The sequence below is a fragment of the Diabrotica undecimpunctata genome, chromosome 1 (assembly GCF_040954645.1).
Source record: "Diabrotica undecimpunctata isolate CICGRU chromosome 1, icDiaUnde3, whole genome shotgun sequence".
Taxonomy (NCBI): Eukaryota; Metazoa; Arthropoda; class Insecta; order Coleoptera; family Chrysomelidae; genus Diabrotica; species Diabrotica undecimpunctata.
Window position 1 is genome coordinate 45,137,280 of NC_092803.1, and position 23,438 is coordinate 45,160,717.

At 31.5% G+C, this 23,438-nt stretch overlaps 1 protein-coding gene across 1 annotated transcript in view; it reads right to left on the bottom strand.

Annotated features, from left to right (window-relative positions):
- The window catches only part of LOC140442527 (fat-like cadherin-related tumor suppressor homolog), a 59,223-nt gene extending 45,546 nt beyond the window's left edge, over positions 1 to 13,677 (bottom strand). Inside the window, exon 1 of the mRNA XM_072533596.1 lies at positions 13,434 to 13,677. The gene's annotated coding sequence lies outside the window, so the exon portion shown is untranslated. The remainder of the gene's footprint in view (positions 1 to 13,433) is intronic.
- Between the last annotated feature and the right edge of the window lie 9,761 nt (positions 13,678 to 23,438).

The following is a 23,438-nucleotide window of genomic DNA, read 5'->3' on the forward strand; positions in this document are numbered from 1 at the left end:
TAATTATGGCGTACCGCAAGGGACCGTTTTAGACCCTCTACTTTTTACACTCGTATGTTAATGACATGCTCAAACTAAAAACTGTTGGAAACATAATTAGTTTTGTTGATGACACTGCAATTTTTTATAAGACTTCAAAATTTAAAAAAAATTATTGCAAATAAACAAACTCACATTAAATTATGAAAAAACTAAATATACTTATACCTTTTGCAATATATAAAAATTCTCTGCCAACTTTTAATTCATTAAAAATAAATAAAAAACAACAAATATTTAAAGCAGATTACATAAAATATTTTTAGGAGTTTTAATTGACAGGCACGTTGAATGGGATTTACAAATAAAAAATATAAGAAAAAAATTCCGCTATTTAAAAGAGTTTTTGGATGTTGAACAGCTTAAAATGCTTTACCTATCTTGTAGCATTTGCATTTTCCTTGAAGGAAATTTGTATTTTGAATTGAATTTTGATTTGTACTTTTGATTTGTACTTTGATTTGTATTTTGAAATCCTCTCGTATATGTATTATATTGGAATCCCCTCGTATATGTGATAAATTGAAATTCCCATATATGTTTGAAAAATCGAAGAATATTTTTAATGTTTCTCAGTTTCTATCTTACTCTCAAAAGGTATTTTCAATTTCTTCTTAGGTCGGCTCGAGTTAATATAAACCATCTTAGAGTTGTTAATTTATTTTGCAGCTGCTTATGTTCCTCGATATTTTTTTGTTCAAACCGCCCGATTTTGCGTTTCAAATAAATATTCCAGTTTATATGTTTTGTTTATGCTAAGTTAAGCGAATGAATTTAAAAGATAATTTCATCACTCTCACACTCTCGCTGGAGCTGCGGTCAAGTCAAGAGTGATAGGCTCCAGGTCCAGCGTTATGTCCAAATTCACGTCGAATTTGTAGTTTTCTTTTTTTATCCCTTTTCAGGGAAATCTTCGTCTTACGTTATGGAAAACAATTTTAGTAGCAGTTAATCGTAGCAAATTAATGTGTATGCCGTCTAATTATAGCTGTTCCTGTTTTTTAAGAGGCAGAGTAATGTTTTGTGTTGAGTGCCGGCTTCTGCCTCAAATGGTCGGTCCAATTCGCAGTGTGAGATGCAGTCCTTTTGTTCGTGTGTTCGTGTCCAGAGTTCAACTCCAGTTTCCAACCTCATAAATTTAATGTGTGATCAAGTGAAATCCAGGTAACTTTTAAATTTTAAAGTAAAGACAGACATTTTTTTAATAATAATAATTTGCTTTATTAAAATTTAAAAAATTGTAATATTTAAAGTTGTAAATTTTAGGTTTTGACTTTAGCTGTCAATTTATTTGTTCAGTTTTTTTTTAAATTAATGTTAACTTATGACAGCTCGTTTTATTATTTTTGATATTCATTTGTTTTGTTGTTAAAGAAGGTTAACCTCTATGCAATTTTGTAAGTTTTGTAGCAACAGAGATTGTAAACAGATAGGACACATGTAAGTTTTTCTTTATATTTTTGTACTTGATAACTATTCATGTAGTAAATTTGTTTGTCTATTTTGTAACTGTTTGTGGTAAGACACAATAAATGTTAAATTTTTTTCTTAACATTTTGTTTATTTTTTTTAACTAACCCTTTTTTAAGTTTCATTTGAAAAAGATATGTTTTGCATTTCTAATAATTATTTCGATAGTTACAACTAGCTGTTGTAATGGTTATAATTAGGCACCTCGAAGTGGCGCCCTTTTTAAAATTACTAGAGGTGTTTCCTGTTCCTTTTTGTTTTGTTTGTCCCAAGGGATTCATGACCTTTTGTTTCATATTTTTGTAGTTGCCCCAATCCGACCCCTTTGTCATTTACTTACCCACGACCCCAGCTCTCCTAACAAACCCTAAGTGCCGTTCGCACAAGTAACGATAATTTTTCTTGCCCTATCTCCTCCCCCAGTAATTTCTATCCCTAATCTTCTACCTCTTATAACAATACCCCATGTGGTAGGCCAAAAATATATCGTTACAATCTCTACTACAATCTCATCTTGTATATGGGATTTTAGGATGGGGTGGAGTAGCTGATTGCCATCTGGTGACCCTTCAAAATACTCAGAAATGGTTTCTTAAACTAATACATGGAAAACGAAAAACATATCCCTCAGACCAACTTTTTCATGAAACTCAGATTCTTGATGTTCGGCAATTGTACTGCAGCTACTTAAAAGTGTCAAATTATAAAACAAGAAGAAATTGAATGTTGAATGTCTTCACATTTTAAAAACAACCACGCAACGGCCAATTAAATATTTTGCTCCAAGAATATAAAATCAATAAATTATAAAAATATCAAAAATTTTTAATTTGTATAAAAAATTAGTTACTGCTTAGGTAAAAGAAAAAAGGGAGTTGTGTAACAATTTAATAAATTTAAATTATAATAGATAAAAAATATAGAAATTAGATTAGAAACTGTAAAAATAAAATAATGATTTGTAATAAAAACAATAAACATAAACCTGTGAATATTAGGCAGGTTAAGCATGTTTATACTTTTAAGACTTTTTTTACGTTTAGTTTATTATAAGTAAACTGAAATTGTAAATTAATCTAATAACTATTGATTTGAATTACCGTATATTATTAATTTGCCTTAAGATTTTTGGGGTTTAAAATTTTTACAAAAAAAAAATTAATAATTCATACGAAAACCCTTGTTTCACCAATTTTCTTAAAAGCACGCCCGTCAGAACCTTAAAAGGGATTAAAGTAAGAATCGGTTATTGTTAATAGAGGCTAGCTATTTTTAGATTTCCTCATTTGTTATTTGAGCCGCCCGTACTGTAAATTTCCTTAAAATTTTAATTTATTACCCCATCTCGATTGCGAAAAAAATATAATTTGCTAGTAAAATCTGTTGTTATGCTAAAAAGACTTCCGCTAATTTAGTAGAGCACTTTACATTCATATTATTGCAGCAAACACGAAAAATATGCACTTAAGTTTGAAAATTTACGTAAAAGCTGTAACAGATGTGCTCATCGTTTGTCATTATTTATTCTCCCCTGCTGGACTAGGATTCATTTAAGATAATTTTCAATTTGCTACTTACTTAAGAAGTCTGTGAGGCAATGTAGGAAACAATTCATAAAACTTCTTGAAGAATGTAATAACTGTAGAATTAATGTTAATCAACATAATAAATTGCCATAGCTTCCTGAGAGCAATAAATCATTTTTTGTTTGTCCTCTGTTCTGTTCTCAAGATAGATGAATAATCGTTTCGCACACTTGTCCGCCTAGAAAGGTGGAAAAAATCAATTGAATTAATTTTAGCTACGGTTGAGAGATTAGTAATGAATGTTTTTATTATAATTGTTGATTGGAAGGTCTTATTTGTATAGTGCTTCATGTTTTACTTATTAAATATTTATAAATTCTGAACAGTTTATATTTTAGGAATAGGCTACAATGATTTACTTAAAGTAATTCAAATTACACATTTTTTGCTTTTGGCGTTTCGACTTCCAATCCGGAAGTAGTTTCAAAAAAAAATCATTTAATAAGAAATTGATTTTTTAAATAATATAAAATATACAGTGTGGAACATGCAAAAAGAAAATACATCTATAAATATGTGTCAAGAATTAAGTAACTAAGTAACAAACAAGTCAAGGATAAACGATCTGAAATAACGGATAGATTCAAGATATAGCTAATTGGAATTGTGGTAGTTTATTTAGGATAAAAAAAAAACAAGAAATAAATGACGAAATACAAAATCGTAAGATATACATAGCCGTCATAACAGAAACAAAAAAGAAACTTCGAGAAATCAAAAATTTGGGTGATTACACAATCATATAAATACAGTGGAGTATTCAGTGAACATTTTCAGCGGTGTGATAAAAATTGTGTTTCATAGTTACTATCAATAATTTGCAAACAAAATATAGATTGGCCTATCATGTATAATGAGTTTGAAAAAATAATTACGGTATATTTTGTATATGGTAGTATACTTATATAGGTAAATGTTAAAGATATATGTAGTATTTCGGAAATACTATGGCAAATCTTTCCTTTTTTAACAAACACAATTGGGAACTAACCTCATTATGAGAATCGTTTACGAAGTTGGCTAAAAGCAGTTAAATAACAAGAAGTACTTATCAAGTGTCGAATAAAGTCGACAATTTGATACAAAGTGTTTAATTTTATAATTTATAGCCAAATTTTTCAACACAATAAGTAAAATATTGTGTTATAGTTTCAGCGTTTTTTTTGAAGAGACTCTTACTATAGTTTATTTTTATGAACGAGAGAGTAATTAGCATAATTTTAACTGGTAGCTCCGACCACTCCATGAGCGTGCTCAAGATTAATTAAAGAATTACTTTGAATAATTGTAAAAAATAAATGAATTATTTCAGTGTTATAAAGTGTTATGTGTATGTAAACAAAAGTGACCTCTTTTATCACACACTATATTAGAACTGACTGGCTTACATTAAAAGGGTTTTAAAAAATTCACATTTTTTTTAATTTTTAAAAATTACAAAAGAGAAAAAGAGTTTAAAACCGTCTAAGGTATGTTAAATAGATGAATAAAAATATTAATATAAAACTTACAGCTACTTGTTACAAATCCAAATCAGATTCAGAAGATGAACTTTCAGAACCAAGATTTATAATAACTGGCTCGATCATTTTATCAGTAATATTGTCCAGCTTCCACATTTTTTCCTCTTCTTTAATAGTGTGATTTACTGCCTTTTCCCAGTTTTCAGGTTTTACATTATTTACGGCCTCCAAAAACAACTGTTTAACATCATGAATTTTAAAAGTGGTATTTTTTCTTGAAACTTCACTCTTTATCTGTGCCCATACCAGTTCAATCGGGTTTAATTCACAATGATATGGTGGGGATCTAAGTACTGTCATTCCACGATTTTTGGCAATTTCATCAATTTCGTATTTTTTAAATTTTTCTTTATGAAGGGCACACAACGAATAAAGTTCCTTTCTTATAGATCCGGGATGGTACGTAATATTTTTTGAACTCAGCCAATTCTGCAAGTCTTTTTTTAGCCACTTGGTTGTGGGCAGTCCTTCTATAAGTCTGGAGTGATAACTTGCATTATCCATTACTATTACACAGTTGTTAGGAAAAAGATCTATCATTTGTTCGAACCATTCTTGAAAGACATCAGCGTTCATGTCTTCATGGTAGTCACCGGTACGAGTTGATTCAAAAGTTAATAAACCACCTTCAACAAAACCGTCTGAACTGCCAATGTGTACTATTATCAGCCTACGTCCCTTTCCTGATGGTGGGTTTAAACCAGTAGATAAGATATTTACAAAAGCGTGCCTTTGACTTGTAACAGTTTCATCCTGCCAAAATTTATTTGGTGTATGACCCTCGTTGATCCATGTTTCATCAAGATAAAATATTTTTCTTTTTTGGTTTCTCATTTCCTTTATGGTTCTTAGAAAATGTCTTCTCCATATGACAATATCGCTTCTTTCTAATAAAACAGACTTTCTGGGATTCTTTTTCCAGCGGAAGCCTATTTCTTTTAAAAGTTTCCATAACGTACTTCGACTCATTTCTGGGTAATCCTTATCATCTCGAACTGAGACAAGAACTTTATCCAATGTTGGAAATTCTTGTCTAAAGAAGAATTCATGCACTTTCCGTCGAAGTCCTTCTTTAAAATGATATTCTATTTGAAATTTTGGTTTCCCTGGAGCATTACGTGGCATTTGAAAACTACCACATTTCTCTTCTTTAATAACTCTGTAAATCGTAGATTTCCCAACACCAAGTGTACTGCTAACTAACTCAACGGTCTCATCAACACTTTCACATAAACGTTTGTCTGTAAATGATTTAAAACAATTAAATATTAATGTTTTTTCATTAACTGTTAGAGGACCAATTTTTCGGCGTTTACACGGCACTTCCAAATTTTCCATAACACTAGTATACACAATAAACTGCACCTTGCAACTGAAGTACCTACTTTTAGTGAACTGTTAAGAATTTTGAATACGCCACTTGGACCTTCCTATATACAAAATGGAAAAACCCACTATCACATTTTCTGTGGAATAAGTTTAGAAGGTAATTATCTAGTCAATTACTGTCGTAGATTCCTGGAATTAAAGAATTAAATGTTTGATTGTGGAAACCCTTACTTCGTGGAATGCACTCATTTCAGATAAAATAAAACGTTTTATTTTATCTAAAGAATTAAACTTTATTTTGCAAATAGGCAAAGAATTAAACTTTATTTTGCAAATAGATAAAATAAAACGTTTTATTTTATCTAAAGAATTAAACTTTATTTTGCAAATAGGTAGGTACTTATTAAACTTTTATTGGTTATATATAACCAATAAAATAAACATCTTACATTTCTTGCAAATTCATTAGTACCTGTTAACCTCCATCACTCCGACACTGGCAACCTTATTTAGGGATTAGTAACCCTCACAACTATTGTATTCTATTCTGCTCCAACCTTTATACCTGGTGGTCATACTCAATTTAAAATTGTTTTCCTATATACTTCTGTAAACTTGTTGACAAATATCTGTTTTTCATTGAGTCACCCGTATCAACAGTTTAGGGATTTGCATACATAATTTATTGTTTTATTACTCTCTCATACATAAAAATACACTATAGTCTTAGTATTGGACTGTAGACATTTCCAACAATATCGAGAAACACATATATAAAAATGTGGTACTTATTGTTATATTATTTTACGCATTCATACGCAACATTTTTTAAGCAGTGCCTGGAAATCTCAAAAAACTTCCTCGATTTAGCAAAAACGCGCCCCGTTCTTGTAACCCTAGGAGTTCTTCGTCATACAATACAATTAGTGTTGCCCAAATGCAAGAACAAGATAAGACTTAGACAGTCTTGGTCTTGCAAGTCTCGCAGTTAGCGATTGATCTATTGTTATTTATTAAACGTTACTTTAGATCTTAGAACAATGTAACAGAGTAGGTACATTTTAAGCTTGAATTAATGTAGCCATAATAAAGACCAACCAAATTAATAAATGTCTAAAAAACTGGCACCGGGTGGGGTTTGAATCCACGATCTAAGCGATCCATGCCTATGCTCTAACTAACTGAGCTATTTACCATGTCCCACGGGAATCAATCTGTTTCAATAAACGTTTGCATTTAATAAGCTAACATGTGCTAAAACATGGTTAAAACACAAAAAAATCAAATTAATGGCATAAACTTGACTGTATTTTAAGATTAGATAAAAAAAACAATTATTACATTAGACTCGAAGGAGAAAGCTCAATTGGGAATGAAGTTTAGTGATGTCGAAAAAGTAACGACTCGTTACTTTATTATCGTTACTATCCAATACCCTAAGTACCGAATATAAAACCGAGAATTATATTTCGTTACTTCGTTACTTTAAATATTTCGGTACTTTGTTTACACCGGTTTTCGGTACTTAGCCGGCATTATCTGGTTTAATTTGTATCGGTACTTTTGAATATTAGCCGCGCTCGTTCAGCAAAATTTGTTTAAGCGAATGATCTCATCGCACACTCAGCAGAAACGATGTTTAGTCTAGGCCGATAAGATGGTATAGAGATAGAGATTCCTCCTACTAAATTATTAATGAGGACAAAAATTGAATTATTTAGTTGGTGTCCTTAATAGTAGGTATGCTAACCTTATTATCTTTTTTATCAGCTATACTACTGTCGGCGTCGCAACGCAAGATTATTTTATGATTAGAGGGCGGCTATTCTCAAAATCTGGACAATTAATTTCAGAGCGAAGAAGTCGTCTGCTGGGAAAAAATATACAAAATACTTTATTTTTACTTTATACTTAACTATTTTGATTCGCTATGTATGTTTATGGTATTGTTCGTAATGCGCGTAAGTCAAATTTTGCAAATTTTTGTTACATATTTGTTTGCATCTCATAGAATCTCTAAGCACTAAGCATATACCCGAACTACTATACTCCCTAAAACGACACTCAGTCCTAACTCCAAGACGCAAGAGTCTCGCAGGCTTAGTGCTTAGTCTTGTTCTTGCTAAAATCTTGCAGGGCAGTCTTGGTATTGGTCTTGCTAAAATTAGGCGGTGTTGGTCTTGAGAAAACGCAAGAACAAGAACAAGACTGCAAGACCAAGACCGATTTTGGACAACCCTAAATATAAGACATATCTGTAAGTTTAAACTTAAGAATGCACATTTCTAAATAGGCATATTCGGCAAGTGGGTCATCTCATATCTGATCCTCCCATAAACAGGAACTTTCCGGTATCCTGACCTTTTATGCTGCCGACTATCAACTATAGTACGTGACTATTGAAAGGTTTTAGAATTGCAATTTTGCGAATTTTAGAACAATATTTCTAGATCTAGAAATGTGTTTTCTGTTTACGTTTCTTATATCCTTAGATTGTTTGCATTTTGTGTTATGTGTGTTGTTTTACGGTTATAGTTGCATCAATTTGATACGCAATAATTTATCAATTATTGACGACTTTTCTTGTGTAGGTAATCATTGGACAATCTCTCAACAGATAAACGGTAAGATAACGCTCTCATTGTAATATATCTCAAGGAGACAGAATGAGATCTAAGAATGAACATAAAAATAATTCAGAAAAGCGACAACTATGTACGTGCTCAAAAATCCGAACAATAACAAAAATTATCAAAAATTTCTTCATTTTTTGTGACAACTGGTGAATTAAAAGAGCAGCCTAGTGAAGCTGGTGAAGCATCTTCACCGTTGATCTTAGTCAGAAAACAATAATAACTAATCCTACTCAAAATAAAAATGACAACCCAGACCATAAGTAGAGTTTTAGTAGCTGTAAAGAATTGTTATCAAATCTTAGGCACAACTATACCTCATTCAAATTCGACGTGCAGTAAAAGTAAACAAAACCAGGCTATGCTACGTAAGACTCCATAGGCGTGCGGTTTTGCTTTCATATTTCCTATTTCTTATCAAATTAATAAAACAGTATGTACAATTAAAGATTTGTTTACTATGAACAATGAAGATAAAATATGCAATGTTAGTATTATTTTCAAGGAAATTCAAAATTAGCTTCACTACTGTAAAATAAAAAGAAACTTATGGTTTGACAAAAATAATAAAGCAGTAATTGCAACGTTGTTTTGACACTTAGATGATCGAAATCGAAACATCAAATACACTTATTTTTTAAAGTAAATTGTGTGTTAGTTCGCATCAAAAGTAGTAACTTATTATTATGTTTTCAGTTTTTATTTGAAAAACAATAAAACTCACGTGATCCAGATTACAAATGTTACCAGAAATTGAAATCTCATTTTACATACATTTCGTAAATTTGAATACAGATATACCTTAACTTAAAATGTTTTCATAAACGAAAATTTTGTATTTTGGTTTTGATATCGAGATGGGATTTTTTTGTTCGTTTTCTTGGAGGACTGAGACTTATTTTGGCAACTTCATCAGCTGTATCGGTGCTGGACATATTTGTTTTTTTTTAATTGAACCTGCCGATATTTAAAAATAATTATATGAATATTAATCTATAAAAACACCATACTTACTTGAAAGATCAAAACAAGAATAAAATACAAATATTAATACTAATAGGTATTTAAAAACTAAGAACCAATGCAGGAAATAAAGTAAAAAATAAGTACAACGATTCAAGGAACGTTCACTAATTGTGTCACGCAACCAACTGAAAGCCTTAGGCTCAAAGATTCTTGCTAAAACAAGTAGCAACCTGTAAAATCAATAGAAAATGACTAATTAACATAGGCGTCGCAATTCTCACAATTTACACCAGCGTTAACTTTTGTTTTTTTAGTATAATTTTTTTAATATAAAATTTTCGTTTATGACAAATATTTTAAGTTGCTGCATTGGATTTCCTTGAAAACCATACTAACATTGCATATTTTATATTTGTTATTCATAGTAAACAAAACTGTAATTTTACATATTGTTTTAATAATTTAATACGAAAGCAAAACCGTATGCCAAATTTTGATTTATTGACTAAGAAGGCTTCTGGCTGAGTACAAAATAAACAACTGATCAAATCCTATCACGCGATATAGAAAATGAAAGGGAAGGATATAACGAATATATTAAGATAGAAAATCAATTACATATCTTAATAGATTCATTATATCGTCCCTTTTCATTTGCTATGTCGCATGTTAGGATTCGATCAGTTGTTTATTTTGAACTCAGCCAGAGGCATTCCTTAAGTCAATAAATCAAAATTTTTCTATAGTAAATTTATTTTCATTCATAGTGCCCTATGATATCTCGTACGTTACTATACGTTCTATATAATCAAGATCCTATGTAGTGCCATTTTGGTAGTCGCCATGTTTTTTTCGCCTTAATATATTCGTTATATATTCCCCGTTTAATAAATATCGACAACCGAGTTGAAGAAAGCGGATATTCAAGATTTTTCTGACCTTTGCATAGGTTTTTGCTTTGAAATTTCGTTTTCCTTAAACCAACGAATGGAGTGCCATCAAGAGCTCAGTTCACGAGTGGCAACTCCGTTTCAACCTTAAATATTACGTTTAATTTTAAAACATTTTTACAAATTTAATGTAATTGTATTTTAATTCCGTGCATTACAATAACGGATTCACATTATTATGTTGTTGGAAAACCTCATTCTAACATGTTTATTCAGTTATTTTCAGTTCTGTTATTTCTGTGAACAGAAAATTTATATGAATAAATTCAAGTACGTAAATCCAGCACGCTCTAGGTAAGACATTAAAGACCCAGGTAGCAGTGGCCCAACTAAGTTAACTTAAATCCTTCCGTTAAATTAAATATAGGTTTATACATCGTTAAAATCATGATGTGGGAGTGTCCCTCGTAACATTCATACTGTTGACGGTTTATTTATACTTACTGCAGCTCATCTTATATTTAGTGTAGAAATGTTTAGAAAGATTTTCGAAGCCCCGCCCAGACGTCAGAGGTGAGGTAGTCCATTAATAAACACAACTGACTGTTTCCACTAAACAGACTCGAGTTTCAAAAACTCGGGACTCGAAAAACAAAACGAACTGTTTGAAAACACGCCAGTCTTTAGTAAAGTTTGTGAAAAGTTGCTATTTTGTTTTATTGGACACGAGTTTGTGTTTTGTTTTTATTTTGTCCGTTTGGTGGGAAACCGCCATTAGATATTACATTTAATTTTAAAACAATTTTTACATATTTAATTTAATTTGATTAATTCAATGCATTACAATAACGAATTCGCATATTATGTTGTTGGAAAACCTCATTCTAACATTTATTAATTTAATTTTATCTTTGTTATTCTTCTGATCATAAAATATAAATCATAACATTTATTATAAATATAAATGAATAAATTCAAGCACTATAATTCCCTGACGCACGCCCTGGTTAAAATATTATCACTAGAACAACAGTAGTCCAACTAAGTTATAGCAATTCTTCCGCGTACAAGGACTACTAAATGATATGGTATGCTGTAAATACTTGAGTTTCGTATACGATGTCTATTTATATAGTTTATGAGGTGGATATTATGTACGTTTATACATTTTAAATCGTGATTTGGGAGTACTCCTCGTAATATTCAGAATGTTGATAACGTGTATTGGTTTGTTTACTATTACTGCATCTTTAAGTTAAATTTGGTTTAGACGTCGTGTTGACAAGAATCCAAAGATTTTTATTACTATAATCGTGGCTTGCACTGCACGTTTAAAATCAAAAGGTTTGGTTTGGTAGGTTTGGCATTTTGATGAATTATTACAGGATCAACGCATCTGAAACACTCAAGAAAGATGTAGAGGATAGAAGTAGGCTTGTTTTTCGGAAATCTAGAGTCATTCAATAAATTCAAGCTAGATTTATAAGTATGTACAAAGTGAACGACGATTTTAGTCCTAGATCATAGAAGTAGATATCTTTTCAAATCGGATCCAGAATTTTTGGCAGAAGCCAGTAAATTAGTTGCTGCGTACCCGTCAGATTTAGGTAAGGAGTTATTGGAGCAACTGCAATTTGTTAGAAAATCATTAAGGAAACAGTTGGAATCGACGAATTCTACGATGCAGCCAAAATTATTCTTATAGATTTTCATTGCACTAGTGCTTGCATACCAGAAGTGTGCCATGCGTACACTTAAAGTATTGAAAATGAAGTTGCGCATCAGATAGATATTAATAAAATTGTAGATATAGGTATTCGCTGATAGTAGAGCACGAAGAAAGTTGTTCATCTCATAAAATAATACTATGTAATAATTTATTAATTTTTGTTCTATTTTATTATATACCAATAAAGATGAAAAATGTAAGTTGTTATAAACAGTGCATGAATACACTAACACATATATTATAAGTTTTTGTTACACAAGTCTCATTTAGTAATTTTTTAAAGGGGGGCCCATTTCCAATTCTGCGGGGAGCCCGACGGAGTTTTTTACGCGACTGGAGAAACACCAGATAAAACGAGAAAAACAAAATTGAAAAAAGTGATAAATTTTCATTGAACAAACTGATAAAGAAAATAAATACTATAAAAAACGTACTAAACCCGACACAAAACATATTTTTTTCAAAATATCCAATATAGACACAATCTTAATTTAAACATAGGTACCTATCCTTAAAATCCAACCGCAACCAAAACAACAGTTACTTAATGGACCAAAAATCACTGACACTGCAAGATCCTCGAACACATTCATTGTGTATCGTTAAGAATGCAGTTATTCAAATTTCTGCCTGTAATCCATCTCTCCGATTACCCAATCTAGCGTTTTTTTATCGTGATCTCTTCCTCTATTATTCCAACTCTTGCACCGCCTCATTACCATAACTACGAAATTGCATCCATCTACCATTATGTCAATCATTTCACCTAGAGATCCATCAGAAAAGAAACCGGTCACTGACCTCATCTAACTCTGATATGAAGTTATACTATTTTATATACGTGAATAGGTACCTAAGGCAGACATAAATTTTGTAAGGTACTCGACCCAAATGCATTTCTTTGCCGCGTCATCTGCCGAAGAACGTGAAGGAAAGCAATAGTGAGGTTATATAGGCAAATTCCACACACATGCATCTTCTCTAAACTATAGAAAGCAGGTGGAACAGATGACTCTTTAATCAACTTTTCTTGGTTTATATTTTGGTTAGACATCATGATAATAATAACAACCATGAGTTTGTTTTAGCTTTGAGTTTAATTGAATTAACTAATTTATGTTTTGTTTGGAACAAATGTTTTTGTATTAATTTAAACGGATTTTTGAGCTTAAAAATGTAAAGTGCAGTTAATAGAAAAATGCACAAATGCTTTCCACGAGGATAAAATTTTTACTAATAAAATAAAGAAGTTTACAAGTCAAACTCACTCAAAAACAAGCTGTGACAGGTACTCCAGGCCATTGGTTGGATTATTTTCCACTTACAACAACACTAGTCACATAACATACACTACAAAACCACGAGAAAACCTCACACACGTACTAAAAAAGTCATATACACCGCGCGAGTTTTTTCATGTAAATTTTTATTTACAAACTATGGGGAAACGAAGAAGCATAGACGAACTGAGCACGAGAAACCGACACGAACCGTCCCATGCTTGACGCCACACTGGTTACTGGTTCACTCACTCGCTGTGTTTACTGCTTGCCTTCCTCCACTCCAGGTCTTGCTTGCCGTGAGTTAGGTTAGTCACAGCACCGGCCACGGGCGTACTCATGGGGAGAAAAGGGCAAGATACCGTTATCTGAGTGGTGTAGTGTTTCAGATTTGCTGGTAGGGTACGTTGTGTCGGAATCTTGTTATCATTTATTTTAAAGCGAGAGAAAAAAACAAGTTAATAAACATTAATTTTTAGTTAATGGACTTTGGTATACGAGAATAATATAGGGCACCTAGAAAGTATTAGACCAGGGAAATAAGCAAAAAAACGTACCCTGTTTGTGACACTTAACCAGCCAGGCAAACGACAGTTGTTTTGAATAGTATGGACCTCTGTTACAAACACCTATATGTTTCCTGTAGTTGATTTTTTGGACTTATTTAATTATTAACAAATTAAGGTCAAAAAACGGTAAATTTTCGCTTTTTTCGACTATCGGCAAAAAGTAAAGCATTTGAAACAAATAAGTCTAAAAAAACCTTCAAAATGGCGTTTTCTAAATGTTCCTATCCTTATTTGTTGCTTGGAAAGTTGCAAAATATGTCACAAATTTCGGTTATTTATAAATGTTAATAACTTTTTTCAAAATTAACTTATAACCTTTATATTATACACAATGTTGGAGCTTGTTGACTTTAAAATATCATTAAAAGTCAATCGGTCAAATAGTTTAAAAGTTATTTATTTGTTTATCCCAAATTTAATTTTTTTGTAACAATGTAAGTCAGAAAATTATATAGTTATATTAATTATACGGGTAGCTTCTGAAAGAAGAAGATTTAATCTATTAATATTATTTAAAAAACATAAGGAAAAATAATTTTAAATATTACAAAATAATTTGGCCAAAACATGTCGATTTTTTGGTTATAAACAATTAGAATAACTTTTTAACCACTGCCTCCAAGAAACTGATTTTTTATATTTAGAAAACCTGAATTTTTTTACAAATTTAAAAGAAAAAAAGTTGACCTTGAACACTTTGGGACGAAGTTAGTGCCTTTTTTTAAATTGATAGCAGCTTTGTTTATAGCAATTAAGAGATCCTATTAGGGTCATCTGAAAGAACATGCTTTAAAGTTTTAATGTGAAAAATTTGATAAAGATTCTATGTTAATGAAATCTTTCACAAAGTTTCAAAAATGTAGTCCTCAAAATCGGTCCTCTTTGAAACTAATGAGAGCGACGGAGAGGGTAGGAGCTGTTAACTATATCTCTGTTTCTTGTCTATCTATTTCGACGTTTTTTTTTTTTAAATTTGTATGTACTTTTTGCGTAAATTACGAATATGAATTATTTAAATAATTAAATTGTTAAATAAACCATCTAATTTGTTTAAACAATTTTTTTTCAGTTTTTATTTTTTTATGAATATTTGAGGTAATTTTTATTGTAAAAAATAAATATTTATGATTAATATATACTTCTTTAATAAACTGTGTAAGTATTTTATTTACAACAGATTTTATGAAAATAACAAATTATCCTATTCAATTATTTCTAAAAATATTATTGGTTTATGTAATGCTTTGGAAATAAATAATCCCAAATAAACTAGGTTTTATTTCTTGCTAAACATACAGGCGGGTGGCTTTTCTCGAAAAACGTCGATTTCATACCCACATGCTGAAACTTATTTTGATCGATATTATTATGATGGCAATATACTATGCTGAAAAGTTTACAGAAAATTTTTCATGGCAACCTATTTATGTACAACAATTTTTAAACAAATTATAAAAAAATTGCTTTTTTCACTTATTTTTTAGTAATTTGAGAGTTATTTCGAGACAAAAGTTATTCTTAATATTTTTTATGTAAAACGCTCACTTTAAACGTAAATTGCAAATAAACTACTAAAATATCCGAAAAACGCCAATTTTAGCATTTTTCGAGGCTATTTTTTAATAGGTTGAACATCAGATGTAAAAAAAACAAAAAATACAGGATAAAAGCTTAAGTAAATTCGTTTAAAAATGCTCAATTTCATTTTGATTTTATATTGCAAAAGTCAGTTTAAAATATACATAAACAAATTGATATGCCGTAGCGTTCGGAATATATAGGCATACGACTTACGAACGTCCAAGCTTTAACGTTTGAAACACGTTGTTTATTTCTTATCCACAACGTTAATATTATTTTAATCGGAAGAATATGATTCTGCAATATTACAGTAAAAAGTTTACCCAAAGTATACCACGGGAACTTGCTTAATATATAAAAAAAGAATAAATAGTTCAAACAAAAATAAAAGTTTTTATTTGTTGAAAAATTGTTATAAATAATTAACTTCTCATGGTAAACTTTGGGTTAACTTTTTACTGTAATGTTGTAGCACCATATTTATTTTTTCCATTAAAAGAAGATTCAGCTTATGGGTAAAAAATAAACAATTTGTTTTGATCGTTAAGGTTTAGATGTTTGTCAAGTCTATATATACCGAAACGCAACGGTATATCAATTTGTTTATGGATATTTTAAACTGACTTATGCTATATAAAATCAAAATGGACTTTTTGAACCTCATCGTTCCATCTTTCTTCTTAACCAGAACCACCGAAGAGACCCATGGGCCCGTAAAAGGTTCTATCATCCCGCCTTTCTTCATTTCCTGAACAATCGTTTCAACTTCCTCTCTTTTCGCCTGTAGTAATCGTCGAGCTGTTTGACGAATTGACTTAGCATTACCAGTATCAATTTTATGCTTAACAACGGTAGTTCTTCCCGTCTTTCCTCCTTTCGGTACGAAAATATCACGACACCGCCGAAGAAACTCCCTTAATTTCCTTTTCTCCATCTGATTTAGAGACTGTCCAGCAACTGCAACCATTTGGTCGAATTTGTCGTTGGAATTATCGGATGTTGTCGTCTGACGGATTATGGATGTCACAATTGTCACAGGTACATAAGTTCCTACTTTTGTCTCTTTCTTTATGGTCACTGGGTAGTCATTGACATTGATAAGTCTCACAGGTATTTCTTTCGCCGAAGTCACCAACTCCTTTCCAATTATGATTCCTCGGCCCACCTCGTCGTCATGGTTCCAAGGCTCCATCATAACAGGTGTCCCTTCGTCCACAATTCCCAGTAACCGCGCTACTATGATCGTTTCACTTCTCGCAGGCACGACTGTATCTTCTTTAACGGCTGCTTGCACAGTGTTGTCATCGTGTGGATGAAGAAATACCTCCTCGTTACCAACTTTGATTACCTTATTCTTAAAATCCAATTGGAATCCATGCATATTCATTACGTCCATTCCTAATATATCATCTTCTTCGATGTCAGCAACTATAACAGTATGGACGAACTTTTCTGCTCCAATTCCTAATTGTACCTGGATTTCTCCATGAATGTTGGCATTTTCACCTGTATCGGTCCGAAGTCGTAACCTCGTTGGTAACAGTTTCTTACGGCTGTTTATAACTGTCGGGCGTATAATGGTTCTGGTCGCTCCGGCATCCACCCACAACGTATCCCTTTTACCATTTATTTCTCCATCTACATATACACTATCTTCACGACATTTCAAAGAAGCTATTAGTATAAGAGGGTCTTTGGAAAAGACCGACCCGTTCTAGTTTTCCTGATGGTGAGTTTCTTGATTTTATGGTCTTGGTTTTTTTGTATGTAATACTTTTCATCATATTAACGAGCTGGTCAAGTTTATCTTCATCACCTTCCTCTTTTACAGTCCTAACTTTACTGTACCCGCCAGAGGCCTGCGTAGCTGACTCGTATTCGAGGGCGGCGGATAAGACATCAACCAGCGTCTTGTGACGAGCTAATCGCAGTGTTCTCTGCATTTCATGATCACGAAGACCATCAATAAACGTTTGAACGGCCAATTTTTCCATCAGATCTTCGGAGCTGTTGGATAAGCATATCGTACTAATCTGGCAATATCTACCTTCATTCAATATAATCTACCTATTCAATTGCTTGCAATATTAACAGTTTGTCCTACGATATTAAAAATCTGTCTAGAGTTAAGTTCAAGAGATTAATTTATGAGCAGTTGTTTAAAAAACAGTAATTTAAAAATTTAAGAATTAAAAAAAGTAAATAGTTTATAATTTATAAATTTAATATGTACTTAATATTTTTATGTTTTATTGTAAATACAATTTCATTATTTAGATATAGTCTATCTATCCTATTTTCGGGGGGTTAGGTGGAAGAGCAGTTGTGTGTCGCTGTTGCACAGTGGTACACAAACTGAATCTCGCCCTACTGATATTATATTTCATTGTAAAGAAAATTTAATCTGTTGTTAATAAAGACATTTATTATTATTATTATTATTACCTCATATTCTTGAAGAGCCTCATCTTTCTTCTGTCTTCGATTTTTAAGCTGCGACTGATATACATGCTCCAAATGTTCGTGGCCATATCGCATATTTAACCTCTTCTTTAGTTGTTCGAAATCATCCATCTCCTCTACGGCTATGGTCTGAAACACATCTAAGACATCTCCCCGAAGAGCGATGGTCAGGTTTACAGCCTTTTCTTTTTCAGACCATCCATTTGCTCTTGCAGCTGATTCGAACTGTTTCATGTAGTTGTTCCATGACGATTTTCCATCGAAAGTTGGGACTTTCACATAAACAGAACCTCCACTTCCTTCAAATTTCGCCCGTGTTTCCAACTTACATTTCGTCTCTTCTTCTTTTGCCTCTACTGTAATTGGATTGTTTTCTCTCTCTGCTGTCCCTCTTTCCTTCATCTTCCTTTTCATATCTTTTCTTCGAAGGCCAACATATCTGCAGCAACTTGGTCTTTTAACGAAGACATTCTATCGTCGAGAGCAGACATCTCAGAAGTGACTTTAGAGATGTTAGCAGAAACTTTGCTTTCCAGAGAAGACATCTCGTTAGAAACTTTGTTTTCTAAAGAAGCGATGTCGCCGGAAACTTTGTTCTCTAATGATGCGATGTCGCCGGAAACTTTCAAAATATCGCCAGAAACTTTCGAAATATCGCCAGAAACTTTGTTCTCTAGTTTCGAAATCGACGAGATGACAGCAGCATGTTTGTCTTCAAATATATAAGTTTCCGGGTCCAAACCCTCTTCCTATAAAGTGTTCTTTAGTCGTTGGACTAAATCAGCCTTTTTTCCGATAGAAGCTAATTCCCTGTCCTCGAGATGTCTTCGTAAATTCGTAACTGTGAGCTCATAAATCGTAGTAATTTTCACAATTTATTTAAAATCTATCCCACTTCTGACACCACTGAACTGAGTTTATTTATTATGAAATGTTCTAAAGTCTTTATTTATATACATTTATTTGTTTAATCTACATAGAAAACACTTAAATATTAATTTATTTACACTTATATAATTTATTTAAAAGATTCACACCGGTTACAATTTAAATAGCCGCAGAAACAATTTATTAATCGGCACTCCTTTTTGACTGTCCTTTTTAATCTCAAATCGTCCATTTTATACCTGATTGTTTATCTAGAAAGTTCCGCCGGCTTCTTTAACCTTCGGACGCCAACGGTTTTATTCGATCCTCACCTCGAAACTTCCAATAGCAGGTATAAGCGGGGAACCGGTATGACTCTCGTTTCTCGTAACAATACATCTAAACTACGAAGATGGGCGCCAATAAAACTTAACCAGAGATTTATAAAGGACTCAAAATTATATCGCCAATACAATAAAATCATAAAACAAATAATAAACTTCAAAAAATGTATTTATCCATTGCTATAAAAGTTAATTAATATAAGTCGTGTTACACTATTTGATTATCTACCTATAGTATTTTCCATATAAAAATGCGTGCACGTCACAATTTATATAAAGTGACGTCACTTATATTTAAAATTTCCAGAACGTTAACCTTAGAGTTCAAATTTTCCTAACACAGGAAATTCCTAATTCCTAATATATTCCTAATAATACGAAACCCATACGGAACTGCTCGATCTGTCATAGGCGTTAACATGGTATAATAATCAGAAAAATGTAATCATCATTATATTGGGAATTTTAGAATTATATTGATTAAATAATCAATAACATTTGTTATTACATATTACTAATATAAATTTTATGAAATTTTTTATTTTATTGATACTGGAAATATTTTATTTAATGAAATAACTCTTTATTCTACAAAATAATAATTTTAATTAAATATATTAGACAATTGTAGGCAACTGATATGGGATTACTTCAAATTTTTTGACAGTTCAGCGTGTGGTAAAATTGTTTAAAGTGTTGCCGCTTTTTTAGAGTAAGAATTTTGTTTGTTTTGATTTCTTACACAATTTGATCATAATATATTATATATTAATAAATTGTATTTATAAATACATATTAAATTTAGATTAGTAGCTTTAAAAACTAATTATTGTTGTGTATTGTGATTGTGCTATGCCAAAACAGCTAATAGTCTATAGAAAGCTAATAAGCTTTCATATAACATAGATTATTTGAACAAGAAATAATGGCGGGACGTTTTTATTATTAATGCTCTAAAAGTGGTAAGTTTTAAATTTAGAATATATAATTTTGTATTAAAATATTTTCTTATGTATTTTAGTGTGTTGCAGTAATATTAAAACTAAGTGTATTTACTGTTAATATAATAGTTTGACAAATAATTAACATTTAAAAAATTCCTCACTTATTAACTATTCTGATGTTTTGGCAACGCTGTGGGGTTCTGACGTCGTAAATCTTGAATAACGTGCACGCATTTTTATATGAAAAATACTATATTAGATATTATTTATTTGATTGCATTACTCTATAAAAAAGATACAACGTTGGGCTTGTTTGTTTTTATCTCCCTGTGTGACTCCCGCTATGGTCCCAAAAATAAAAGAAGTTAATGTAAACCTTATTAAAATATTCGGTAATATGTATTCGATTGAAATACTTTCTACAAAAGATACAATCGTTAGGCTTGTGTGTTTTTTCTGCTTTATACATCTCTATGTGACTCATGCAATAGGAAGCTATGCTTTAATATAATATTACAAGAGAAATAAGAAATCTCTGTATAGCTTCTAGTCAAAATTTCGTGTATAAATTCCATAATCAATAATCCTACAAAGAAAGTACGTATTGTTTAATTAAATCATCCGGGAAAGCCTTTTGTTGTTTTTCACTGCAGCGTCGAGGCTAGAACGAAGCTATTGTCGAGTCTTCTTATTAGGGTTATCATTCATTTATCAGATACAGTGTTTTGTGGTATAAAACAACACAAGGCACCATTTTTCTAACTTTATAAAAAGTTCTGTTAATTATCTCGGTCGTAAATCAAAAGCCTTCCCGTTGATGAAGTTTAGTTTTGATAAAAAAAAGGCATGGTTTCTGCGAAGAAGCATTTCCATGACATAAACAAAAGAAAACGGAATATATAATGTAATATTGAAAATAAAAAAGGGAAAAATTCATTTTTAAGTAGATTTTGCATATATTTCGTAATTAATTGGGATAGGTGATGAAATCACATAAATATACGGCTGTAGTAGCCTAGTCACCGTGCTGAATGACGTAAAAATTATGGTTTGACGGAATCAATGTAAGATTTGGTTAGAGGTATAATTTTAACAAATATTTTTGAGAAGATTAAGTAAAAATCGGCTCGAAGCTTTCGAAATGTGGTGTTATAGGCGCATCTTACGTATATCCTGGGTTGACAGAGTTACTAATGTGGAGGTCCTGCGTAGAATGGGGAAAGAATGTGAAATTCTCATGACAGTCAAAACTAAAAAGTTTGAATATCTAGGACATGTAATGAGAAATCAAGAACGTTACGGCCTTCTCCAGCTGATTCTCCAAGGGAAGGTAAATGGTAAGAGAGGACCGGGAAGAAGACGCATTTCCTGGCTTCAAAATTTACGAAAGTGGTATAACACGACCACCACTGAACTCTTCCGCGCTGCAATAAACAAAGTAAAGATAGCCGTGATGATCGCCAACATCCGGAACGGATAGGCACTTTAAGACGAAGAAGTAAAAATGGTATTCGACACAGCGATGATTAACAAATATTACTTTTATAATGTAAACAGCTAGTTACAAATCAGTGTGAATAATAACTAACTAAATAATGTGCCAATTAAAAATACATAGACACATTATGTTCAGGTTTTCAGAGGATTTTAAGATTAACAGAGAGCGCTGGTTAAAAAAAATTTAACTATTTTTTTGAAGGCACTCTTAATAATGGACAATATCACAATGAGATACGTATATCAATCAGAATCATCATCCAGCCTCAAAAGTCCACTTCTGAACATAGGCCTCTTCCTCTTGTTTCCAACCTCGTCTAACTTGCGTAACTCTCATCCAGTTTTTATTTTGTCCCCTTAAATCATCAGTCTATCGTGTAGGTGGTCGACTGATGCTTCTGTTATCTTCCCTTGGTCTCCATTCCAATAACCTCTTTGCCCTCCGCCCATCCGTTATTCTAAGTATGTGTCCTGCCATCTATATTTTAGTTTGGCTATCCTTTCGATGACCAGTCACCTTGGTTCTTCTACTGACCTCTTCGTTTTTTAGTTTGTCCCGCAGTGTTATTCCTATAACATAGATCGCTCCATTCTTCTCTGTGTGACTCTCAGTTTGGTAGCCAAGGCTTTTTTTTAAGTAAGCTTTTGTTTTAACTTTAACAGTCAATCATATATCAACAAGATTTTGATGAAGCAATAAAAACACCAAGTCCCATCTCCAACTACATATTTAAACATATGTAATATTTTCTATGATCCTTTTTGAAAAGTTTTTCTAGGTTCTGAATGAAATGTGTGAAATATATCAAAAAGTGTTGTTTTGTTTGTTATAGAAAAGAGATACTGTGTGTTTAGACTTAAATTGGCAAACTTTTAAACAATTTTTGTAGTATAGGTATCACTAGAATATTTTTTTTTGTGAAAAGAATGATTTGTTTCTTTTTTTTGAAATATGATATATTAGGGTTATAAAATTTGTAATAAAGATATCAAGTAATAAATACAATAATTTTATAAATACCCTTAAGTTTTTTTCCAAGTTTCATATTTTTTTTATTTATCCTACTTTAATTACAATCTATCTATAAAATCTCAACCAAAATATTTAGTTAGAAAAAAAATAAGTAATAGAACTGACAATTTAAGTATTATGATATGCAGGGAGGCATCCAGTGATTACCCTTTTTTTAAACTTAGTCTTCAATTATTGTTCTGAAGCTATTTTCTTGTGGCATTTTAAATTAATTACTATTTAAACGGGAATAAGCCACAAATAAAGGTTAAAATACGTTTATTGACGTTTCAATCTCCACTTCGGAAATCGTTCTCAAAATACAAACATTAGTAAATGAAACAAATTTTGTTTTTTGTTACTTAGTGAAAAATTCTTCTAATAATTTAATTTTATCTGACTCATCTATATTGACAATTCAGACATACATTATACATTATAAAGTAGACGACTTTAAAATGATATTGCCAATATTGTTGAGTTGCGTTCCTGGGACGACTTTACTTATAAGATAGTTCATTCGATTACATGAAATCAACTTTAACTTGAGAATATCCGTCAGAAAAGATCATAACATGTAATTCGTCTTTAAAAAGACAAGTACATGCCATGATGACAGTAAAATTCTCCTGTTAGTGATTCCATAGTAAATTATGAGGGAAAAACCAGGAAAAAACCTCATAATACTATCCCGACATGGTAAGTATTTGATCGTG